Below are 13,697 nucleotides of genomic sequence, written 5' to 3' on the forward strand. Positions count from 1 at the left end.
AGTTCTGCCTGTGATTATGCCGCTCCTTCATGGGCTTCACACGGTATAGACCTGGTATTATCTTCAGTAACTTCGAGTTTTCAGGGTGTTCTCCCAATTAGATTCTCTCTTCCTGATGGCCTATAGGCTGTTTAAGGAGAACACTAAGGACATCAAGAAGAGAGAATCTAATTGGGAGAACAACTTGAAAACTCAAGGTTACTGAAGATAATCCCAGGTCTGCACCGTAATACACCTGAGGATAGCCCACCAGCGCAAAGCTCGTTAGAAGAATATGAAGCCCATGTAGGAGTAACGTAATTACAGACAGAACTTAGTCCCTGAAGATGGTCCACGCCAAAATGCATGGGACATCCTTAGAATGCTTATGTCTCCAGAATAAATGCATCATTTTATGAAAAATCAATTGAAGATTGTGGGAATCTTTGTATTAAACGTTTAGAAAATCTGTATATATGAGAATTACCTATATATTTGAAAATATATAACTGACACTATATGTGAAACAATCAGGTTTTGTCCTTCCTGACGCCTAGGTTATCCAACCCCAGACAGCATCCTTTGTTACTATATACCCGCCACAGTGCAAGTGAGGCCATTGTGGAAACAGGACCTACGAACCCCTCTAATCATGGAATTGTAATAATTGAATTGCAATCTAAAATAGTATATATCTGCTGTGCCCGCTCAAACTGAATCCCTCACTCACAAATGGTCATTTACCACACATTTCCACATTAATCCATATGACATTCCCACCAACTACCTGCCTCTCCCTGCTGATACATACCCTCTTGGGTACTCGTTGAGCTAGCTCTGTCACAAAGTAAAAACAAACTTTGTGCTGCATAGGCCCTTTTAGTGCTATATCCGAGCAGTCTTTTGTGTTACTGACTTAATTGCCTTTATAAACGAGCCTCGGTTGTAATAAAAATCTCTTAACAATAGGTGTCTTCATCCTGTTGACTTATAAGCAAATTGTGTGTCCTTGCATCTGTTTCTTGCACTGGAGTGCCCTCTAAAACAAGCAATCGCAAAGCCAACAGTTTTGGCTTGTGTATAGGTATTAGACTGACATTTGCCAGACAATGACATCACATGCCTAGGTACTCTCACCATTTTACAGATGTTCCATTTTATGGCAACGTGGTACCCTTATGGCAGTCACTGTCAAGTGCCTAACCCCTGCCTACTCAAAAACGGTTGGCTTTGCCAATGTGTGTGTTTTTTTTGTCTCCCTAAGTGAAAGTGTATATGCTCACATGTGGGTACCTTGCCAGCTATTCCTAGGGAATCAAGCTGCACCTTACTGAGTTGGTCTGACAAGCCCCTACCTGAACATGTCAAGGCTATGATGGTAAGCATGGACCAGCTGCAGATCATCTTCTCATGCATACTTACCAGTGGGTTTCTAACCAAAATAGAATGTCGATGTCTTTTTGGAAGTTAGCCTGCTCGGCCAAAACTTTTCATTGTTAGAAAAGTACTGACTTGATAACATCATACTGTTTAAGTAATTATTAAAAGTGTTTGTTTGCAAACTAAAAACATCATGTGTATTGTGGGTCCCTGCTCGGCCTATCCCCCCTAAAAGTCAGCCAGGGCTTCACAAGCCCTCCAAGGGAGGCCTTCTCTTTTTAACATGTCTCAGCAGCAGTTTATTAAAAGGAAGTTGTCGGAAAAAGTCTGGCAGTGACCATCGCTGTGCACTTTTTTTCTTTAAATTATGCAAGGTTTTAAAGAGCTATTTAAATGTGATTTAGGATTCCAAACAAAATTAGCCCCTTACCCTTTTTCTCATGAATATGTTTGTACAACGATCTATACATTGTCAGGTTGGTTTATCATGTGATTTGTCATTTATTTTTAAAAATGAATCTGTACAAAATTGAGGATTGTTTTAGCCATTCAAAACCAAACATTAAACCATAGTTGTATCAACTTGAGCTGTTAAGAAGCATGGTCAAGTACGTACATTTCAGGCTAATTCTGGATTTACCACTTAACCAAAGTGTGTGATCCTGGACAAATCATTTACTCTCACTGTGCCTTGCCAAAATTAGGTGCCCCTAGAAGTGATTCAGTTTTCAGTATGAGATATTCCAAAAAAGCCTTATTCCTGGTTTAATGCACGGGCAGCGCGGGGGTCAGGGCCTGCGAAAGACACACATGCACATCTTTTTTAGGAAAATATAAGGTCACATGTGTTGAACGAAATAGTGACATTCAATAGAAATTCAAAGTAAAGTCACCATGGACAATTGTATATTATAAACAGTATGTACATAGTGTGTACTGTGAAGGCATCATGAAGCAAGACACAGACAACTGAATGAAAGTTCAAACAAGATACTTTGACTAACTTAAATGTCAGGATGGTGTAAGGCCTAACGTGCCCTATGCTAAGGTGGGATTTCCCTACCTAAAGAAACTAAGGATAGTCAGGAAGTTCAACTTAAGTCTGTCTGTGTCCAAAATCTATACTTGCCCACAAAACTAAATCTAAACAATGTGCAGCGATGTCAGCAACAAAAGGAATAGTGTTCAAAATACAGTTCTCGGCTTCTTCCAGCTCTAGGCTGACTTTCCAGCTCCCCTTCCTCATGTTCAAAGACGTTCCAAAAAGGTTTTGGGGTTCCCTTGCCCCAAGGAAACATTGTTCAACAATGGACGAGAAGGAGCAGATCTTCCGGTGCAAAGGCAAACCCACTGGAGCAGGTGGACCGATCGAGGGACCAGAGTGAGTGGTAGGGAAACCCTGAAGATCCTTACAGGAGGTCGTTGCCACCAGGAAACCGTGAAGGGTACGCAGAGAAAGCCAGATCCCAGACAAGAAGAAGCCTGCATTGTGTTTCAAGGACGCCAGCGACTCTCCCGGGTGAACGGCAGAGTTGCGGAGACCTCTCTAGGCATCAACAGTTCACGTAGGTCTCCCTTAGTCGGGCTCAGACCTTGCAATCAGCACTTGCAGGGGTTTCTTCCCCAAGCTTTATTCAGACTCTTTAGGGGTTCCCTTCCCATAACTTTTTTCATGTTCCCAGTCGCCATCAGTCGTGCTCTGAACTTTCACTGATGTCGAAGACTTTCGAATGTGCAAGACTGTTTCCATACACCTCTGCAGGACCATTTCGGCTTTCACTTCAGCTCTCCCTTACGGTATTTGCCCAAGTGTCTGTCTTTGTAGTTCCATAACACAATTAGAAAAGTTAAAAGAAATCTTTCTCTTAAATCAATCACCTTTTAACTTCCCCTTTCGTCAGGGTTAATCTTGACCTTTGCGTATTTCGGAGTTTGTTCACCTTGTCGCATCATTACTAAACATCAAACATTTTGCAGAGACTTTCGAGTGGGCTGTTTCCTTATGCCGGACCACTTCGCTACTCTGTATCACTGGCTTCACAGCTATCGCTGACCGGTTTGCTTTCTTTCACGTCTCATCAACACACGCGCAACCTTCAATTGTGAGATTCACTGTTGCAGCTTCAATCTTTCCTTCGCACAAACCGGCCTTTCATGTCTTTTGCTAATTTACTGGTTGTGTGCATTCCTTTCTGTTATCTGCGGCTTTGATTCACGAGTCAAGGTTGATACCACAGGCTTGGCCTCGTCTCCCAACTCTGCCGTTCATCCGGGATGGTCATTGGTGTCCTTGAAACACAATGAAGTCTTCTTGTCTGGGACTTGGCCTTGTGCACATGTCTTTCACAGCCTTTTGTAGGCAACAACTTCCTGCAGGGAACTCCTGGGGTTCTCTGCCTTTGCTCTCCTGCCTCGGTCCGTCGCTCTGCTCCAGTAGGAAGTTCTGCTCTTGTTCGTGTCCTACCTTGCTCAGAGTGTGTCTCTTTGTTCTGCCTTTTATCCGTGTGAGGAGAGCTAATTGGTATCAGATGTATGCACTTAGTCAAGTGCCTGACTTTTCCTGACCCGATTAACGGGACATGTCCAATGAGAAATGTAAGGGGTAGCCTTTTTACTCAGTTGCCCTCTTCCCCGGCCCAGTGTTTGTGTAGAAAAGGGGGTGTGGGAGTTAGGACATTGGAGAATCCTATAAAATAGGATGGATCATGTGTACGAGAAAGGGGAGAATACCGCATCTCACCATCTGTCACTTAAACCCCACTCCCCGAACACCCCTCGCCCAGGTGATCCTCCCACACTGGTCCCCCCCCCCCAGGAACTGGATCCAAAAGCGATGGCTGTGTCCTCGCCACCTGGATGACAAGTCCCTGAGGAGTGGGTGAGACACCCTTTGGCTTCTCACAGCTGTAAGATTTAATACATCAGAGTCTGAAATGTTGCGGGAGCTCCATGTAGACCGAATGGCAAAACCTTAAACTGAAACAGTCCTATTGGAGTAGCAAAGGCTATTTTCTCTTTGTCATGTCCATACAACGGAACCTGTCGATAGCCTTTAGTAAGATCTATGGTGAGGTAGGGCATTACCCAGCCGGTCAATAAGATCATCAATACGTGGCATTGGGTAAGTGTCAAAGGCAGAGATGGCATTTACCTTTCCAAAGCCGATAGAAAACTTCCAGCTTCTATTGGGTTTTGCTACTAACATGATAGGGGAGGGCCAGGTGCTATTTAGAAGTGCAGTGATGTTAGCCTCAAGCATCTGTTTAACTTCCTGGATGATGGTTTCTTTTTCGGACTCTAGTAATCGGTAAGGTTTTAAATGTACCAGTTTACCTTCTGGAGTGTGGATGTGATGTTCAATATCCTTTACTCTTCTGGGCTCTTCCCTAAACACATCCATAATAAACGGTTTTATCAGATCATACATATCTTGCTTGTGGTTATTGCTAAGATCAGGGGAAATTAAGGCAGTATTATCCGAATCCTCTTGTAACAGACAGGATAATATGATGGCATTGGAATCTGAAGGATTTTCACTCCACTCCTTTAAAATATTTATATAGTAGACTTGGGTCTTTAGGTGGCAGTCAGGTTGGGAATTATGATAGTTACATGACCCCATTTGTTCCATCACCTCATATGGTCCATGCCACTTAGATATACGTTTGTTCTCACAAATGGGCAGTAGCACTTATACCTTTTGACCTATGGAAAAAGATCTCGGGGACCTTTTCGTCATAAGAGGTTTTCCGTTCTTCTTGTGCTTTGGCCATATGGGTTTGTACCAAAGATCTAACAGCTGTCATCTGTTCTTTAAGCCTAGTTGCAATTTGGGAGAGTGGTATTGGGGCTCCTTCTCTCTCCTCCCAAGTTTCCTTCAACATATCCAGAACATCCTGGGGTTTCTGCCTATAAAGTAATTCAAATGGGGAGAATCCCGTGGAAGCCTGAGGGGTCGTTCTAACTGCAAAAAAAGCCCATGGAATCATTTGATCCCAATTTCTGCCATCCTGTTCCACCAACTTTCGCAGTATGCTCTTTCCATTTTTATTAAATCTTTCTATAAGGCCATCGGTCTGTGGATGATGGACTGATGTTCGTAATAGGGTAGTATGCAACAGTTGTTTAACTTTTCCCATGAGCTTGCTCATAAAAGTAGAGCCTTGGTATATCAATATTTCTTTCGGAAACCCCACTTGTGAAAAGAAAGGGAGCAGGTGCTTCAACATTTGTTGTGTTGTGTTTGCTCTCAGGGGAAAGGCTTTTGGGTACCTTGTTGCCTAATCCACAACTACCAGGATGTATTTATTTCCCAGTTTGGAAGTTTCTAGGGGCCCCACAATGTCCATACTAATTCTTGAGAATGGAATTTCAATGATCGGTAATGGAATATTGATATTATTTATAGCCAACCACCTCCATCATCTCTGCACCATTATGAGAGCCCTACGAGAAGCCAGGCTGACGGCTAACACCAGAAAATGTAAGCTGGCTCAATCTGTTGCAAAATATCTAGGCTTTTTTGTAGGAAATGGTAGCATACAGCCACAGCATGAGAAAGAAAAGCTGTTCTAAATGCACCAACACCTAAGAACAAACGAGATCTTAGAGCATTTTTGAGTCTGATTGGGTATTACCGCAGGTTTGTCCCCAATTTCTCAGAAAAAACGTCTTGACTGACTGACAAGCTATAAAACGCAGAACCTCAAAAGATTTGTTGGACTGATGAGGATGAAGTCTTTTACAACAGTTGAAAACAAACTTTATGCCATAATCCTATATTGAAAGTGGCAGACCTCTCAACAGAGTTCATACTCCAAACTGATGCTTCTATGACTGGACTGGGGGCTGTATTGTCCCAGATACACAATGGCTTTGAGCATGCTATATTTGCAACTTGCACTTTTTTTCCCAGAGAGAACTATTCAATGTTAGAATTTGAAGCATTAGCCATCAAATGGGCCATCCTTTATCTCAAATATTTTCTCTTGGGAAAAAAATGTGTCTTAGTCACTGACCATTCTCCCTTTGTCTGGAGAAGTCAGCAAAACAAGTTCAACCCACTTGTTACTTGATGGTTTCTGGACTTGCAACCATACTGTTTCACAGTAGAACACCGGAAAGGTAAAGATCAGAGCAACATACATTTCCTTTCACGTTTCCCTGTGAAACAGATTCGTCCACATTGCATAGTGGAAGGGTATATGAAAAACTAGAGCGTGTTTCACAGCCTAGTCCCTGGGATCCCGTACTCGGGTGGCCAGGGAAGGGCCATGGCTTTTGGATCCAGACCCTGGGGGTGAACAAGTGAGGGAGGATCACCTCAGTAGGGGGTCCTCCAGGAGTGGGGCTGAAGCACCTGATGGTGAGACATGGCATCACCTTTTTCCCTAACCCATCTAACCCCTATCCCTGCTTATTTTGTGGGAAACTACAACTCACATAATTCCTCCCCACTTCACATCGACAACACTACTGGGCCGAATAAGATGAGGAATGAGGCCAGGAAGATTACCTCTTCTGACTTGCAGTGGCTCTGTGTCTCTAACGAGATCAGGCAGAGTCAGGCACCTTATTTGAATTGCGTACACCTGCCACTTGTTAACACGACCTGTCAGGATAAAAGGTGGCATTCCCAGTGACACTCTGAGGGGCGGCTGGGTGCGAAAAGGAACAGCTCTTTTGGGGCTGATGCGAACCAGGCTTTGAAATTTGGAAATGCAAAGGGGCTAATTGGCTGCTGCGGAGAATGAAAGAAAGCCAGGCAAGAATTCCATTCTTTCAGGAAGCCGCATGTGTTCCATGACCGAAAACGAGTGAGCGGAGAAGAGAAACCTTCAAAGTGCTTCCAGGCAGCCCACTGCCCTCCTGGGTAAACAACAGATTTGGGGAGAAGCAGAGTAAGGGCAAAAGAGGCATGTAATAGAGTTGAAGGTTGCGCGTGTGCCGATAAAACATGTAATGAAGAGAACAATGATTGAATGCTGAGAAAAGTGTACAAAGTAAGAGTGGTCCTGCGAAGCGGAGTCACACATTCGAAAGTCTCTGTAATGTTGTGAGCCATGGAATGCGGGGCAACAAAGGCAAGAAAGCAACCACGATCCAGAACGTAAGTTAATTGAACGAAAAGCAACCTATATGAACTTTGAAAACCGCCAAGAAAGGCAACAGTAAAAGGAATACGTGAACTTTGAAAGATGCGAGAGGGCAAAAGTAAAACTACAAGAGTATTGGTGTTGAGAACATTGTTGATTGTCAAATTGTTTAAAAGGAGGTCGAAGTGGTCCTGCAGAGGTCTACGTAAAATCCTTGCAGTTTTGAAAGTTCGACAGTGAAAGTTAACTGTAAGGACAGAACACGGGGAAGGGAACCACCACAAAGAGAAAGACGGGCTCGAGCCCGGTGCAGGTACGCCTATGTTGAATAGTGGCAAAGTGAAAGGGATTAGTGGTAAAGTGAAAGCCCAAAAAGCAGAACTGTGTATTTGTGATAAGGCAGAGGATGCCTAAAGAATTGAGGAGCCTGTCAAAAGCTTGGAACCCAAGCTTGAACTGTTGAATTGTACTAGCAATCCAGAGTGTGCAAAACTGATAGAACTGTGCCACCCACCTATCCATTCTAAGAAACGTTTGAGACCCTGTGCTTGTGAATGTGGGGAAGGGAGTTGTTACATAGGACATTCTGTCATTTCTTTTAAGACATTTTTTTTGTCCTTTTTGTATTACCTTGACACACTTGTCATTTGAGAAAGAGGGCAAGGTTAGGTTTTCTTAGTATAGGCCTTTTTTTTTTCTAGACTGACTTGGACTTGGGCTTGTTTGTTGTTTATTTTTATGATCAAGACTACTCCCATTTTAGAGTTGGGTCCAGTTAGGAATTTCACCAACCTCAGTAAACTACAAAATAAAGGTTTTTGAAACTTACATCGATTGCGTCTGTGTCTACTGATACCATGCCTTCCGTACACCATCTAAAAAAAGCTATAAATAAGATATTATTTGCTTACAAGAAACATCAATAAAGATTTAAAGCAGGTTTTACCCTTACCCGGGTAAGAGACAGAAACTCTGGTGGTTGGGGCAACATACGAAATAACCATGAGAGAGCAAGAGTGTAGTGTCTCAGAGACCTAAACACAGGAGCCAGCAGTGAGTAATTGAAGCACCTTTATTATAACATCTCAATGACCCTGTACTCCCTCTGACATCCACACCCTCCAACCGCTTTCTTACAAACCCTCACAACATTCCCTCACGCGCCACGCGTTCCATACTTCACGCACTCAACATTCCCCAAAGAGCAATCATACGGGAGCACAGGTGGCGTTGGACACTACAGAGAGATTGTGAAAAGGATGGATCAACCAAAGGATTAAGACCATGAACCAAAGCACAGCACCCAGCTTATCCCTCGTCTAAGAGGTCGTGCACCTGGAAGGCAACTACAGGTGCCTGTTTGAGTTTTCGCATAAACGGCCCTGTTGCTTGTCTACCTGAGGAGGCCTGTCTGAATTGATGGACTTTATTTTGGGGAACGACTTTAACCATAACACTTTTTTCCACTTAAGGGAAGGACTTGTTATTTTTCTAATTTCACAATTTGATTAGCCCATTCTGAAAACTGACTATATTTAAGAACATTCAATTCATAAAACTTTTATATAAATTGAGGATTAGTTGTGACAGGCGAATTTACTTTAGGATTTTTAGAACTTTGAGCACGTTTTTGTCTCCCTAGGTGAAGTGCACATTATATTTGCGCTATTCACTCAGAGATGGACTTCTAAATCATTTGTGTTTGAACATTTTGCTTTATAATAAGGCGTTTTCTTTGAAAAGAGTAAGTCTGAAACCCTTCTGTTTGCCATGTCGTCACACAGTTTACAGGTGACAAGCTTCAGGTCTTTGCACTTTTTGAACAACTTGTTGAGCTGTTTTGATATATTTCACACTAGTTGCCTCTAAAGATCGTTGGGCGCTCCTTGCATGTTTCCACTTCTCGAGGCTTGTTGCCTATCGTTAGTTACTTGATGCTGACTCTGTGTTCTCTATCGGAGTATCTCTTCTGGGATGGCCAGTATGTGAGCCATCATCAGTCATGAAAGCCATTTCATCTTTACCGTCTGCTACTTATTGAAGAGTTTTGATACAGATGTTTTCCCTGTGTGATCTGTTTTCCAGGTCTTTTCATTGGAGTGATAGATCTAGCAATCAATTTTCTTTAATGTCCTCTGAATCTTTTGGGATCTGGGTGCACTGGCTGCTGTTTCTTTATCCATCTCCACCACTAATTCTCCTATTGATCCCAAAACTCTTGGTAGTTCACAGATGTCTGATGTTGGATCCTATTGGCGGACTTCCAGGCCACTCATTAGATAATATTTGATATTGGGGTGAATATTGGCAAATAGTTTCCATGTCTGCCTTGTGTGAGAAACCAGAAGGTGTCTCACCCAGTAGTCCCCGGGGATCTGTCATCCAGGTGGCCAGGACACAACCATTGCTTTTGGATCCAGTTCCTAGCAGTGGACAAGTGTGAAGGATCACCTGGGTGAGGCATTTTTGGAGAGTGGGAGTGGGGCACCGAATGGTGAGATGCATTATACACTTCCCTATAACAACTTTAACGCATCCTAGCAAGGAGGCTATTTAGGAACTCTACCCCCCACCCCTCTTTACAAAATGAACACTTTCTCACGGACAGCCCGCTATGAGAGAAAACAGACTAACACCCGAGCCATATACCTGACGTGTCCCAATACAAAGGTCAGGCACGGTCAGGCAATTACTGACCATCACACACACCCGACTTCCATTAAGATTCCCCACACAGATAACAGGCCGAGCATGAGAGCATACTCTGAGTGAGGCAAAACACACAAGACTGAGAATGCGTACATGTGAAATCCTAAGAAGAAAGGAACTTGGATGTTTGTCGTGTTGCATCAGGCACTCTGAAAAAGAGACTTTGAATGGCAAAGAGACTTTGGCACAGAAGGCCATGATATTGAAGTTATAAACTGCACCCTCGTGCTAGAGAAGCCATAGACTGTGCTAAACTTGTGTGCCGCCTTGTCCCTTGCTGAAAACGTAGGGAAGGGAACCCAATGGCTTGAATATCATGACGTATCATTTCTTGAACACTTTTCTTTTGCATAACCTTGTTTCCCACACTATTTGTATTTAGAAGTAAGGAATGGCAATGGATTTATTAGTGTAGGCCCTTTTTATTTTGACAGGACACCACTAGGACTGCGTTATTATTATTTCATGGTCTTTGCTTGCTCCCATCTTTAGATTTAGGATTAGATGGGCGTTTTTCACTCTTGATTCAAGTTCATTTAACACCCTTGAACTGTGATCACTTGTCTGTCTTGCTGTTTGATACCATGCCTTCCTTACACTTGTTTATTGTCTTCTCCATCTATCCCGTCTCTATTGTCACTGGAGGTGCTACTGAATGGTGTCCAGTCATTCATTTGAAAACAAAAGGATCGAATGCAATACATTCGAGTCAAAAGGACTGGGAAAAAAAGACTGAATGCCTTTTTTTAATGTATTTTTTTTCTCCAGGTTTTGGTATAGGTAAAATTAATGGCTTTTGCCCTACAAACAGGAGTTTGCGGAGACCCCAACCCCCCATTAAAAAAATCGTTCTCTTTTTTTCCGGTCCTTTTGACTCGAGTGTATTGCATTTCGATCCTTTGTATTCTATCCTTTAACCCATAACCCTACTGAATGGCCATGCTACTGTTTCCCCTGAATTATTTGGGTTTGACCTATATGCCGGGCTGTCTTTCGCTATCTTTTCTTCTTTGGTGGCGTTCAGCCCTATTAGCCAGTTCTGTGGGTGGCAGTTGTTACCAGTGTCAAGATGCTAGTATTTGTTCCTGTGGCTCCTGAGCCTTTGTTTGAAGAATCATCAGACCCCTTTTCTTATGCCTGGTAGGAGCCACGTGATCTGATGCAAGTGTCGCCAGGGGTCATCTATCTTGGCATTGATTTTCTTCACTCCAAAACCTCAACGGTCGTCTGTCGTGCACTTTAAGCCAAGGCACCCCCTTAATGTATCCCTTTTGATGTCATAGGATTCTCCTCCAAGCAGGCCCAACCCCGCTCTGGCAGCTCCAGTGCCCTGATGGTTGGGTGCCTGGGCGATCTCTCGATTTAGCCTTGCATCCCGGATATGCAGCTCTCGCTCCCTCTATCCCGTTTGCCCTACTCCTCAGCCCATCCAGCTCTCTCTGCCCCCTGTGGCTCTGGCTCCCACCGCTCACATCAAAAACTTCTGTGTCATAAGTTCTGTGAAGGCATCTTGAAGCAAGACTCAGACCACAGATTCAATGTTAAATAACACCATTTTATTTATTTAAATGTCAGGATAGAGTAAGGCCTAACTTGCCATATACTAAGGTGGGATTTCCCTACCTAAAGAAACTAAGGATAGCCAGATTCAGTAAGTTCAACTTAAAAGTCTGTCTGTGTCCAAAACATGTACTTGCCCTTGCGCTTGCCAAAGCTAAACAATGTGTAGGGATGTCAGCACTAAAAGAATCAGGGTTCAAAATAAGCTTTGAACAGCTCTAGCGTGTTTCAACTTCCTCTTCCCCAAATTCAAAATAGTCCCAAAAACGTCTTGCGGTTCTTTTCCCCAAGTTCGACACAGTTCTAAGTCTCTTGACTTCCAATGATACTTTAAGTTTATCCTTTATACTGTTTCACAGTTCAAACGGATGATTTCTTTCATGTCAGCACATATACCACACAGCCTTTGTATGTTGGCTTTTATTGGCTTGTTCCTACTTGGCTCAGTTGTTGGGCCACGCGGTCCACCTACTACAGGTCACGCACCTGATAACCCTTGGCACTTTGTGATGCTTTTGGTTTTCCTTGGCCAACAGTTTTTCCACCATGAACCTGTGTCAGTACTGAACATGTGCTGTGGTTTCTACTTGGCAGTCCTACGGCTTTGCCACAACTTGGATTCAATTTATTCTGTGATTATCCTCTTTCACCACCTTGATTTCTCATTGTCCATTTAATTCAGTAAATTGATATGATTGATATGATTGATATATATGATATGATTGGTTATTTATAATGCGCTTAATACCCAGAGATTTCTAAGCGCGGACCCGGGGATTGAACCTGTGTTGCTCTTTGTCGTCTTGCTTCCAAGGCGAACACGTTACCCCTGAACTAGCCTCCCAAGACTTGTCTTTCACACTTCTTTCACAAACTTTCACTTTGTTCATCAATGCTTTTTAGCAGTTTTAGCAACTTTCATTACAGCACATCCTTTGTTTGTCACATAATTTCCATATCTTCTCTTTAGTTCGGTATTCAATATTTGTTGTTGTTTTTCAAAAATACTTGGAAATGTGTTCATGATTCAATATTTCTTTCTTCGTTCAGGTTCCAAACCCCATTCTTAACAGTTTGTTTGTTCGGTATCAGCAAATATATTATTCCAACCCCTGGAGCTCCTCGGCCTGAGTGTTCTCTTTCTTACACTCACTGGGGCTGTCTGCTCTTCCAGGCGTCTTCCTATTTTTCTCTTGCTTCCACTTTCCTGCCGGGTATGTGTTGGGAGCCCCTGCGAGCAGGGCTCGCCACCTGTGAACCTTGCGGCAGTGGCACACAGCAATTCAGAGTCTTCAGTGTTCCCCAGCTCCAGCCTGGGTACATGCGGCCTAGGGGTCTGCAGGGCTTCGACCGTCTCATGGACCACTCAGGTCGCAGTGCCTCTCACCCCGCTTCAGGAGGGCTCCTGGGCCCATTAAGGAAGTGTCAGTTTGTAAATAAATTCCTCGGAAATGTCAGCTACTCCTAAACGGAGGCCTTGACATAGTGTCGGTTTTAGAGTGGTATAACAGGTCTCATCATCCTCATCCCACTTGATATCTTGGGGGCTCTGCATTTTTAAGTTTATCAGTGAGTCGTGACAGTTTGTAGGTGTAAGTTCTCAAGCCCAATTGACTGACCATAATTAGTAGAGTGCTCTGGACATGCCTAACCCTCACAACAGTCTGCTGACCTCTTCCTTGTCTCAGTACTAGAGTGGTGAAATGACATGTTAGTGTGTACCACTCCTAGTCGCCTCTTCCTCGTCCCAGCACTACAGTGGTCTGAATGAGAGGAAAGGATTGACAAAACCCTATAAAAGCAGGGGGAACCCGAGGTTGATTATCACTCTGCGCTTCTGGACATCATCTCCCCAAACCCCAAGGACCCTCCACCCAGGTGATCCTTCCTCGCATCGCCACTCCCAGGGTCAGGATTCAAAAGCGATGGCCTTTCCCTGGCCACCTGAGAAGAGGATTCAAGGGTAGTAGGTTT

At 43.6% G+C, this 13,697-nt stretch overlaps 1 protein-coding gene across 2 annotated transcripts in view; it reads left to right on the top strand.

The window, feature by feature from the left end:
- The window catches only part of EXOSC5 (exosome component 5), a 588,575-nt gene that overhangs the window by 327,608 nt on the left and 247,270 nt on the right, over window positions 1-13,697 (top strand). The gene's annotated exons all lie outside the window — the stretch shown is intronic.

Source organism: Ambystoma mexicanum, chromosome 2p, assembly GCF_040938575.1.
Source record: "Ambystoma mexicanum isolate Mex_15411 chromosome 2p, UKY_AmexF1_1, whole genome shotgun sequence".
In the NCBI taxonomy this organism is placed as follows: Eukaryota; Metazoa; Chordata; class Amphibia; order Caudata; family Ambystomatidae; genus Ambystoma; species Ambystoma mexicanum.